Here is a 12,359-nt window from a genome sequence, read left to right on the forward strand (position 1 = left end):
CTAGAGGAGTGTAAGTCCCAAGTAAGTGTTTTCCAATGCTCACATTGATCTTTAATGTAAATAGTGGGCATTTAAAAGCACATTTAGAATTTGAAATCAAATTTCAATTTGTAATATTTATTTTCTTAAAACTATTTGTTTGGGGACAATATGTGGGAAACATAAAAAAGCCACTTATAACTTATACATATTTTTCCCATCTTCCTAGGCTTGGCCGGGTCTGACTTCTTTGTAGATATTGTTGTGTGCCACTGAAAAAGGCTATAGCACATGGACCACGGGAGTGGATTCTAATGAACTGAGATAACAAATGGAAGCTTGAGAAAGGTGGGAGGAAGCAGACAACTTGTGTCTTCCCACCACCCCAAGACTCCATACAGAACTGGGTGGCAAAAGAAAAACATAATTCCAGAAATGTTCCTGTCAGGCAATGGCTCTATTTGCCTCATACATACGCAGTTTGCCTTGTGCTGTAGAAGGTATCCACAGAATGAGAATATGAGTGTCAGAGGGTTTGATAAATATACTGTTCATGACCTGTTACTCCTAGTCAATGAAGTCTTTGCTATCCCCAACACCCTCATGCCCACCCCATGTAATAGGTTAGAATACTTACACACACAATGGGACATGCCTTATCATCCTCAAAAGGATGAATGCAAATGGTTGCCCACTGGAGTTTGAGTGTTATCTGTAATTGACACTAAGGTCTTTGTGGTAGGACCATCAACACACTCCGTTGTATATATCAGAGACGGAAACTGCTAGGCTGCATTGAATGAGTACGCTCTTATATAGCGCATGGCTACCCTGAGGCATCCCAGCGCTGCAAGACCATGGACAGAAGAAGATGCTCAGTGAAACAAAAATTTCTTGAATCGCTTCCTGAATACAAGATGGTTCACTTCCAGCCGGATGTTATCTGGGAGTTTGTTCCAGCCCTTGGCGACATGGAAGGAAAGCTGGCGGCCACCCATGCGGGCTCGCTTCACCTTGGGTACCACCAGCAAATTTTGCTGATTAGATCTCAGGGATCTAGATGCAAGATGCCGGCGAAACAAGGGCTGGAGAATGGTAGGACCAACATTACTTATTGACTTGTGCGCCATACAGAATGTTTTAAACATGATCCTTTCCTGGATCGGAAGCCAGTGAAGTGACCGAAATGCCGCCTTTGTCGAGCAGCGTCTGGGAAGATTCATAAGCAGCCGTGCTGCACAGTTCTGTACTGATTGGAGGATCCGGATAGAGCCAACTGGAGCTCCCAGATAAACGGCATTTGCATAATCCAGCCGCGATAAAATCAGCGACTGGACCAGCAAGCGTCTGGCCTCAAAAGGTAGGAGGGAAAGAACTTTCCTAAGGACCCTAAGCAGTCCATAACAAGTCGCCGCCACCACCTTGGCCTGAACCTGAAACCCCAAGGTGGAGTCTAGCCAGACCCCCAGACTCTTTATTTGGGTCTTTGGGGTGGGCGGGGAGCCCAGACACTGCGGCCACCAAGGGTCGAGGTTGATGGGAGCTTTGTACCCCAGGAGCATAATGTCCGTTTTTGCCCGGTTAGCTTTAAAAATGACGCCGTCATCCACTCCAAAACCTTGGTGAGACAGGGGGACAAGTTGGTACTCTCCTGATCTCCGGCGTCATCTCTCGCCAGAGAGACAACCGACTGCGTGTCATCAGCGTAGGTGATAAGCTGAATTCCCCAGGGAAGCACCACCTCAGCCAGAGGACTCATGTAGATGTTAAATAAGGTTGGACTGAGAGAGGAGCCCTGGGGAACGCCGTGACACAGTTGCAGTTGGTCGGAAGAAACCTCCTCCTCAAAAACGGAGAAAAATCTCTCCGCCAGAAAGGACTGGAGCCATTTAAGGGCAATTCCTGAGATCCCTGCCCGATGGAGGCGCTGAAGCAAAAGTGGATGATTAACAGTGTCGAAGCCTGCGCTGAGGTCCAACAGGACCACCGCAGCGCAGCCCCCGGCATCCACAATACTCCTAGTCGCCTCCACCACCGCCACCAGGGCAGTCTCCGTACCCTGTCTGGCTCTAAATCCCGTCTGAGAGGAGTGGAGGGCGCCCGAAGTCTCAACAAAAGAGGAGAGGATTTGGTTGACGTATTTTTCAGCGATCTTACTCAGGCCCGGTAGCAACGGGATGGGTCTGTAGTTAGCTAGGTCTTCTGGGTCCAAGTTATTTTTTTTTAGTAGGGCTTTAAGTTTAGGTCACCCCCCGCACCGCACGGCCACCAGCCGCACGGCCACCAGCTGCTGCGTGTGCCTCCCCGCCTGCCTGTCTCTGCTCTGGCTGCCGCCGCGTGACCACGCCCCCTGACATCGAGCGGCGTGGTCTGTGCTAGCCATCCTGCCTGGTACCACTGTTTTGTGTGACTTATAACTGTTGTACATTGTATTTTTGCCCCCTCTATTGCCTGTTTGCCTGGTTTCCTTTTTCGCCCCCATCTCATCCCTCCCCGCTCCCCGCTTCCCGCCACCGCCGCTAACCCCGCCCCTTTTTTCTTTCTGTACCCTCCCCGCTCCCGCCTCCCAGCTGCTCCGCCCTCCCTCGCACTTCGCCATATATGGCGACCGTGCGAACGCGCAGCGGTCACGCGCAGCGGGCGCGCCGATTGTGCGCCGAAGGCGCGCCAAAGGTAAGCCCGTCTGCGCCTGGCCCGCGCCCAGCGCCGGAACCCCTGGCCCCCGCAGACCCCAGCCCACCCGCCGGACGTACGACGCCGCCACCCTCAACGCACTCAACGCCGGCCGAACCCCTGGATGCTACCAAGCCACCCCGAGACGCACCCACGGAGCCTTCAGCTGCCGCTCCTGCAAGTTCACCTGCATCCGGACCTGCACTACACCCGCACCCACCAAGACCAAGACGAGCAACAACAGCAGCCACCTTAAGTGCATCCTGCTCAACACCCGCTCCGTCCACAGACACGCCGTCGAGCTCTGGAACCTGCTCGACACCACAGACCCAGACGTCGCCTTCCTCACGGAAACCTGGATGAACGCCTCCTCAGCGCCCGACATCGCCATCGCCATCCCGGACGGCTACAAGATCATCCGGAGAGACCGCGTCAACCAGACAGGAGGAGGCATCGCCATCATTCACAGGAACACCATCCGCATCACGACCAACACCGACGACACCATCGCACCCGCCGAACACCTGCACTTCCAGATCCACGTCAACCCCAAGACCACCCTCAGAGGCACCCTCATCTACAGACCCCCAGGACCACGCACACAATTCAGCGAGGACATCGCCGACTTCATCAGCCCGCTCGCCCTCCCCTCAGCCGACTACATCCTCCTCGGGGACCTCAACTTCAACCTGGAGAACAACGACGACCGCAACACCACCGCCCTGCTGGAAAACCTCGCAAACCTGGGACTCAAGCAGCTGGTGACCACCCCCACCCACCTCGCCGGACACACACTCGACGCCGTCTTCTCATCCAGCAAAGACATCGCCTTCAGCCACGCCACAGGACTCCACTGGACGGACCACAGCTGCGTCCATTTCACCTTCAGAAGAACGACGATCCACCACCACCAGCAACATGTTGCCCGAAGAAGCTGGAACAAGATCACAGCCGACCAGCTCGCCGCTTCCCTGAGTCAGCACCCTCCCGCCAGCTCAGCGAACCCCAGCCAGGCCGCCGACAACCTCACGAAGTGGATCAGCAACTGCGCGGACGAACTCGCCCCTTTGAGGAACCCGCCCAGCAGACCCGGCAGCAAGAAAGCCCCATGGTTCACCGACGAACTCAAGAGCTCCAAGAAGGACTGCCGAGCCCTCGAGAAAGTCTGGAGAAGGGAACCAACACCGGACAACATGACCGCCCTCAAGCTTGCCACCCGGAAGCATCACCAACTGATCCGCGCCACCAGGAGAACTGCATTTAAGGACCGGCTGGACAACAACGCACATAACTGCAAGGAACTCTTCAACATCATGAAAGAGCTCTCCAACCCCAACGCCGGAAACAACGACATCACCCCATCGCAAGACCTCTGCAACTCCCTCGCCTCCTACTTCCACAACAAGATCACGGACATACACAACAGCTTCAGCATTCAACCATCGCACACAACGACCGCAGCAACGCCGCCCACCACCACCCTCCGCGCCTGGACTCCGATCAGCACCGATGACACCGTCCGCATGATGAACTCCATCCACTCCGGATCTCCGACCGACCCCTGCCCTCACCACGTCTTCAACAAGGCCGACGCTGTCATCGCACCCCACCTGCGGGACATCATCAACACCTCCTTCGACACCGCCACCTTCCCGGAGGGCTGGAAGCACGCCGAGCTCAGCGCTCTACTAAAGAAACCAACAGCGGACCCCACCGAACTCAAGAATTACCGCCCCATCTCGCTCCTCCCGTTTCCAGCCAAAGTCATCGAGAAGACCGTCAACAAACAGCTGGCCGCCTTCCTCGAGACGAATGGATCCCTCGACCCCTCACAGTCTGGCTTCCGAGCCAACCACAGCACCGAGACCGCCCTCATCGCTGCCACCGATGACATCCGAGCCCTGATGGACAACGGAAAAACAGCGGCCCTCATCCTCCTAGACCTCTCCGCGGCATTCGACACTGTCTGCCACCGCACCCTAGTGCAGCGCCTCAGCAACGTCGGAATTCAGGAGAAGGCACTGGAATGGATCGTCTCCTTCCTCGACGGAAGAACACAGAGAGTCCGTCTACCACCGTACAAGTCAGAGGCCACCGAAATCATCTGCGGCGTCCCTCAAGGATCCTCGCTGAGCCCCACCCTCTTCAACGTCTACATGAGCCCCCTCGCGCCCATCGCACGCCAACACAACCTGAACATCATCTCCTACGCCGATGACACCCAGCTGATCCTCTCCCTGACCAAAGACCCCGCCGCTGCCAGAGCCAACCTTCATGAAGGGATGAAAGATGTAGCCGAGTGGATGACGACCAGCCGCCTGAAACTGAACTCAGACAAGACGGAAGTCCTCATCCTGGGCTCCTCGTCCTCCGCCTGGGATGACTCCTGGTGGCCCCCCGCCCTGGGCACCACACTCACACCGACAGACCACGCACGCAACCTGGGCTTCATCCTGGACTCCTCACTCTCCATGACCAGACAAGTCAACGCCGTCTCCTCGTCATGCTTCAACATCCTGCGCATGCTACGGAAGATCTTCCGGTGGATCCCCGCCGAGAACAGGAAGACGGTCACCCAGGCCCTCGTCACCAGCCGACTGGACTACGGCAACGCCCTCTACGCCGGAACCACCGCCAAGCTCCAGAAGAGACTCCAGCGGATCCAGAACGCCTCAGCCAGACTCATCCTCGACATCCCCCGACGCAGCCACATCTCCGGACATCTGAGAGACCTGCACTGGCTCCCCGTCAACAAGAGAATCACCTTCCGTCTCCTCACCCACCCACGCACACAAAGCCCTGCACGATCAAGGCCCGAGCTACCTCAACAACCGCATCAACTTCTACGCTCCCAAACGCCACCTCCGATCAGCCAGTCTCGCCCTCGCCGCCGTCCCCCGCATCCGAAGAACGACAAAAGGAGGAAGGTCCTTCTCCTACCTGGCCGCCAAGACCTGGAACTCCCTCCCTCCCGACCTGCGCCTGACCCAAGACCACCTCTCCTTCAGGAAGAAGCTCAAGACCTGGCTGTTCGAGCAGTAGCGGCACCCCCCCCCCCCAGCGCCTTGAGACCCTCCGGTTGAGTAGTGCGCTCTATAAATGTCCCTGATTGATTCATTGATTGATTAACTTTTGCCATCTTCCAGATAGGGGGTACGATACCTGAGTTCAGGGATGAATTAATGACCTGCATGATAACAGGGCACACCGTCCCTGAAACCTGTTTAAGAGCTGCAGGAGGTGCAGCATTCAGGGGTGAACCCGATTTGAGGCCATCGAGCAGTCTTTCCACAGTGGCCAAGTCGAGTGGTGGAAAAGCGTCGAGACTTTCGGCGGCATCAGAAGAGGTCTCTTCCAGAGTCCCCTCCAGGCTTTTCGTGGAGTCCAAGGTCAGTCTTGAAGACTCAAAACCTGAATAGATAACCGACACCTTAGCGGCAAAAAAAGCGGCTAAATCATCACATCTTTTCTGGGGATGAGGAGAAGCCCTGATGGCCGAGGGGGGGTAATCAGGGCTTGAAATATTTTAGAGATTTCTCTAGGCCTATTAGCTGCTTCAGTAATTTTGACCTGATAGTACGCTGACTGGGCAATTTTTAGTTGTTTTTATATGCCCTTAACTCTGACCTGTATTCATTTTTGGAGGCAGTTGCAAAATCTTTCCTCCACTTCCTCTCCGCTCTGTTACAGAGCTGTTTTTGCTCCTTGAGTTCCCTGGAATACCAAGGCTGTTTGTTAGGGCCGATCCTATGTTGGACCACTTTTTTTGGAAGAGTGGCATCCAATGTAGAGGTAAGTCACTCATTGAAGGCCTCATTGGCAACGACAGGGTTATCGTGAGGGGCCGGGGGGGACCGCAACAAGGCAGCCTCTCAGTCCTCCGCCGACAGCCTCGACCACGTTCGTCTAGTTTTATTAGATAGACTAGCTATGGGAAACATTTGGTCTCCAGGGGCCCAAACAAAAGTTAGCAAGGCATGGTCTGTCCATGGGACAAAGCTAAGATGATTGTACCTAATGTTGCTGAGGTTGGTAAAAAAATGATCTAATAAATGCCCTGCTATGTGTGTATGACCAGTCACAATTTGCTTCAGGTGCACTACTCCCAGAGTGTCCAACAGACACTGAGAGGCAGCGTCGTCCACCTCATCAAGATGCACATTGAGGTCGCCCAAGATAGAAAAATTGGGTAAACTACTAATGGACACTGAGATCTTGTCCAGTAAATTGTTACAGAAGCCGCGGTGGTCGCCTGGCGGCCTATAGACCAGGATGCCCGACATAGTACAGGAAGGAGAGAAGGCAATTGAAAAGCCGAAACTCTCACATTCCAAAAGTGGACTCTCAGTTGTTCTACATGTAACTGGATTTTTAAAAATTATAGCTACTCCTCCTCCACGACCGATTTGACGGTCCTGCCTAATGATTGAATAACTAGGCGGTAGGGCCCTGACAACATCCGGATCTGATGCCTCTGTGAGCCACGTCTCTGTCAAAAATAGGGCATCTAGGTCTCGTTCCTCCAAGAGCATGCGCATTTCCACCGCATGTCTTGGAAGAGAGCGACAATTTAGGAATGCAAATGCGTGGTGTTTCGCATTAACAACTGCAGGCCCTATCTGTGTACAGTGTAAACACGGAATCCCTACCTCCTCAGAGAGAGGGCTGATAGGAGAGCAGATGGTGGCCCGGTCTCTGATTGCCCTCAGCTGCTTCCCACTATAGCGTAAGGTATCCATGACAGGGGGAGCCACCAATTATACCCCTTAGCCTCGACCTGGCCCGTCCTGGCACGGACGGGCACAGACGGGCTTTCCTTGGGCGCTCCTTCGGCGCGATTAGGCGCGTCCGCTGTCGCGTTCGCTGCGCGAAGATAAGACCTCCCAATTTTATGGGCTTGAGCGCGGGACCGGCGCTTCCTGCCCCAACGACTGCAGTGTCAACCTGCCTCCTCCCAATATGGCCGCTCTGCCTAGCCGGCCACCTCCAAGCCCCATCCCCAAATTCAGCTCCTAACTCGGCTGAAATAAGGGTGAGCCAGCTGAGAAAGGCAGCGCTGGTAGGTGTGTGTAAAGTCAAGACGAACAATCAATTTTTTAATAAAAAAATGGCAAAATAAAATGTTTATTAAAACGAGTGGGCAGAGTGCAAGTAAGTGGCTCTAACTCCCGGCTTCCGCCTCAGGAGAGTAATACTGTCCCTAGGTCTGACCGCACAATATGTGGTTGCACAAGCCTAAATCATGGACAAAGCTCAATGCTTACCCAAAATAAAATCCCACAGAAGGTTCCATATAATCCACAGCTTCACTTAGTTTCATGAAGCACAGAAAGTAGCCTGCAGAATTCTGTTGCTGGCAGCAGACAACCTCCAGTTGTCTCAGTCCAACGCCCTCTGCAAGCATGGACAATCTAGCTCCTAGAGGCACCCTGCCACTTTGTGCATCTGCGTCCCTGCATACAGTAGCACTAGCTGCTAAATAACCACTCATATAATTAATAAAAGAAGCCCTGAACTTCTCTTGGCCTAGGAAGTAAGGCATTTGCAACATGTATTTCACTTCAGCAGTGTCCAGATGATCACCCAGTACCTGCTACAGATAGGGTACCTACATCACAGCACAACAGCACCTCCCTGACGCATCCTGGAACCTGCTGCTAGACCTGGATCAAAGAAGTGGTGAGGCCACAGCCGTAGCAATATAACCAAAGAGAAGCTCTCATGTGCAAAAGAATAACAGAAACACAATACGATCAGGCTCTACACTTTGTCGGACCGAAGAGTGCTATCAGTGGTCGAAGTGAAGGAAAAAAAAGTAGGGAAACTGTGGACGGAGAATCGGAGGGTGGGTTTAATCTGAGGATTGGGTCAGGGGGCAGAGTCATAAGTGTGGCTAGAAAGAGTAAAACATCTCATTTATTAGTATTTGTTTGGCATTTCACTGGCCACTTACAGCTTATCTTTGTTATTTAATTCAACCAATGGATTCATATGTTTATTGAAGATTTAATATGAATTATTGACATTAAAATACATTCACAATTTGGTATACGTTTCCAATCACAGAATGTCCCTAATACACTTAAAAGTGGAAACACAAGCCATTTCTCATCAGCACTTCTCCTCTCTTTTCCTACAAGAGCAGTTCAAACATGAATGGCAAAATATCCTAGTTTGCAAATGTTTTCCACAAAATTATGGTTCTGCCATATTTGCCAGATAATACATAATTTTAACGAAAGAATTGTTTGTAGCTCAAACGGATCAAAAGTTACTAAAAATGTGACTTGTGTTGCTGCGAAGTGGAGTACCCTTTGTAAAGGTTGACCGGTCATCTTTCTCACTTCTGCATTTATATGTTACACTGGTACTGAGGCAACATCTTTGCAGAGACTGTTAGTATGTTTAAAAATAACAAAATAATAATGTATTTGAAAATGTATCGCATTACGTGGCAGCCTTTTTATTGCTGCATAATTTAGTCAACACTGCAGCTTAATTTTGTCCTCCATTGATGCATAATTCCAGTGCCCCCAAAGCAGACACCACATGTTAAAAGTGCCTGTGCATGAAGCAGAGAGACCATAAAGCTTGAAAACTTAGTTTGGTCTGTGTGCAAATCTTGCATTGCTGATCCCTGGTGAGTTGCACTACCACTGTTGAAACAAGGCCAATGAATGAGGCTGACTGGCCTCAAGGGTCCTGTGACCTCAGTGACAGAGTCACTGTTGCCCTAGGGTGTGCCTCTTCATAGGCTTGCCCTTAACACTGGAGGTGAACTCCAGTATGGATTGTGGTGGACAGGACTTCAAGGTTAACCCACACTTGACACCACTAGGGTCCAACTGCTAGTGCTAGGACACCAGGGCTTCTATGGTCTAGTGGGGTCCTCTAAGGTCTAGCATGGGAATGTACTCCCTCAGGAGAATAGCCCGCTGGACTGGTCATGAAGGCTGAACCTGGTTCCCCGATTCCAAATTCGGGAGCTCTGGCCATAGAGCCACATCTTCTCCCCCACTGAACACCATACTCTTCTACTGAAAGAAAGAAACTCACACTGTCTTTAGTTACAACCCAATTGTGCCCCGCTATAAACACCTGGAAGCAACGTAATTCAAATTATGCACTCGACAAGAGTAATATGCTGCCTGAAAAAAAGTAACATTCTCCTTGAAATAGCAAACACTCACAGGGAATGCAAGAGTAAGTAAAGTATGTGAAATGTAAGATGGAACAACATGGTTAGTTTAATACTTGTGCACTCATTATTCAAAAATCAGTAAGCGTATTTGCCTGAAAAGCTAAGGACATGACTACAGGACCCCCAAGGGACCCGTTTCAATGTCCATTGCTTATATCCTTACAAAAAGTAGGCAGTATGGTTTAAAAATACCACATCACTGAACACCATTAAAAGTTTTTTCACTCCACGCATCAACCCGGTATTGCAGTACCTCCAGGAATTGTGCACTTCCCCACTTGGGGAAAACAATGCTGTTCAAAGAAAGATGAGAAAAAGAAAGTAGCACTTCACTGGCAAACTCTGCAAACTGGTGCTAATGTGTTTGGGTGTGAAAACAACCAATCTGGTCACTTTGCGACCACGCTGTCTTACTATATTTAGCTATTTATTATTTTTTATATTTTGAAGCGTTTTTTCTCACCACCCTGGAACATAACATTATCAAAAAAGACGCCATTTCCAACAAAAGTATTAGGCAAAGGGGAGTAAAGAGGGTAAGAGCTGGTTCTTAGAGTCACGGTTTTAAGGAAGTGAGGAGCGGGACAGAAAATAGCAGAGGTTATCACTTCAAGCTGGAGGAGTAGGTAGTCCTGGCCCTTTCTCTCTCAGCACAACTTCGAGGACAGGACTGGAGCCTAAGGCGATCAGCAGCAGTTTTTTTTGTTTTTAAACTGGGCGGTCATTGCAAGGTCTTTTTCGTGCTCTAATATATTGACAACCCTGCAGACAAATACCATTGTGGAACGCTGTAAATAATGACACAAAATAGTTACTGTATGGCGCTTTCCATTGCACCTTATAGTCACTACTTGTATCATTTGTGTGAACAAGCTTGCTTGAGGGGAAAAAACATAGGTTGTCATGTGGCCAGAAAGAAATGCAAACAAGGCTGTGACTGTTCCAGCTCTGTTCTGTAGTGTGGAGCTGAAGGGAGAAAAGGAAATCTGATTAGAGTAGAGGAGTGGCCATCTGGCGGTGTGAAGGAATGTCGGCCGACCAAAAGACCCCAAAAGTAAAATGGCCATAGGGTGGGAACACACACACAAAAGGGGGACCAACACGGACCTACACCAATAACAGGCCAGCATTTCTGAATGCCACAGATAACAACTAGTGGCAATTGGCGAATGTTTCAAAAGCCCACAGAAAAGATTACAACAGGTCCTGCAGATGCTCGACCTAAAAAGAGTGCTCATAGAGTACCATAAATAACAGTAAAAGTAAGAGCACATGTAACAGGGGCCCCTCCTTATGTGAGGTTACAAAGTAGAAAAGAAGGGACCAATATGCATATTAACCAAAGAAAACCAGCCTTTCACGAAAGACAGTAAAATAAGCCAATTAGAAAGATGGGGAGTGCTTAAAGCCCATATTCTAGATACAGCATGTCTCAAAAGAAACAGTGCATGTGCTGCCTAGGTGAGACCTAAAACGCATGAATACATGTTAGATAATATAATATAAGGTTAAAATACAGACAAGCAAAAACATTGTATCTTAGCAGTCTTTTTAAACAAAACTTTTGAAACACTACTGATCTTACATGATTGACCATTGTCACATTTCAAATCTCTCTCAAGGCATGGACATAAACATTACCAAATGTGTAAATCCCCTTTCTATCCCTCAAGAGTTCCCGCCATACAAGCTTATGCAACATATTTTCTGGGCTGCAAATGAATTGCAAGTAATAACAAAGGACCTGGGAATGGGCTTGATAGTTTATCCCAGTCAATCTGAGCTCAAGATGAATCATTTAAATTGAGATAGAAGATCTAATACCAGGGTATCACTTCCACAGGACCATTTCAAGCGTATTGAGAGAGGACATCAATCTTGCCTCTCTACCATGCAATACCACAGGAGTTATATTTGCTATTTACACCTTTAAAAGCAATTGTACATCTCTCTTACCCTGTGCATTGAAAAAGTACAGGAGGCTGATTCCTATAGACATTGTTTGAGAGTGCTGCATTTTATCTTGCTGAACGCATTATAGATTGAGATACTCACTCCCAGATAATTATATTCTCTTTTACCAACTCTAATTTGTCCCATTGAAAAACCATGACCAACATGAAACCTCTTTCACTCAATATCATAATTGTAGTGTTTCTCTCATTAACTGAGTGTTTATGAGCAAGTGCAAAAGAGGATAGAATATCAAGTTGTTTCTGCAAACCATATAGGGATCAAAGACATTAAAACTAGATAATCCGCATACAACAGAGTTGAGACTTCCTTTGATCTAAATTTAGAGGGATCAGTAACAACTTTGTTTAAAAAAAATGTCAAATCAGCCAAAATAAAATTGAGGTACCTTAATACATTTAATAAGTGCGAACCTTTGATTGGGAATATGTAGACATGTCATGTTTGGACTCAAATTGATTACAATTTTAAATCTTCTTTAATGGTAAAGTCAGATTTTGAGTCATAATTCTGGAAATGTCAATTTAGGAGA

General features: G+C 49.5%; 1 protein-coding gene across 1 annotated transcript in view; it reads left to right on the forward strand.

The window, feature by feature from the left end:
* LOC144792329 (solute carrier family 2, facilitated glucose transporter member 11-like) overlaps nucleotides 1–12,359 on the forward strand; it is a 594,529-nt gene that overhangs the window by 239,345 nt on the left and 342,825 nt on the right. The window lies entirely within an intron of this gene.

The sequence above is a fragment of the Lissotriton helveticus genome, chromosome 11 (assembly GCF_964261635.1).
Source record: "Lissotriton helveticus chromosome 11, aLisHel1.1, whole genome shotgun sequence".
Lineage (NCBI taxonomy): Eukaryota > Metazoa > Chordata > Amphibia > Caudata > Salamandridae > Lissotriton > Lissotriton helveticus.